Genomic DNA, 310 nt, shown 5'->3' on the forward strand with positions numbered 1-310 from the left:
AATTGGAGTTATTGGGCTTCGATGAAATGTAAAGGATTTTTTTCTTTTCTTTTCTTTGTGCAAATTTCTGTGCCTCGTGTTGAAGAATAATTTGGCTTTGATTGTTTCCTTTCTTTCTGAGATTTTTATTTGGAATTATGTTCGAAAAAATATTTCCAGCACGAGCTTAGTAAAAGAAATAAAAAAGAAATTTTTAAATTGATGACTGAACCTTCGAAATGGTGTGATTTTTACAATAATTGAACAAACAAATTATAAAATAATGAGTATAAAAACAAATTTAAACAGAAAAACACCTCAGTACACCTTG

This window comes from Penaeus monodon, chromosome 34, assembly GCF_015228065.2.
Source record: "Penaeus monodon isolate SGIC_2016 chromosome 34, NSTDA_Pmon_1, whole genome shotgun sequence".
Classification (NCBI taxonomy): Eukaryota; Metazoa; Arthropoda; class Malacostraca; order Decapoda; family Penaeidae; genus Penaeus; species Penaeus monodon.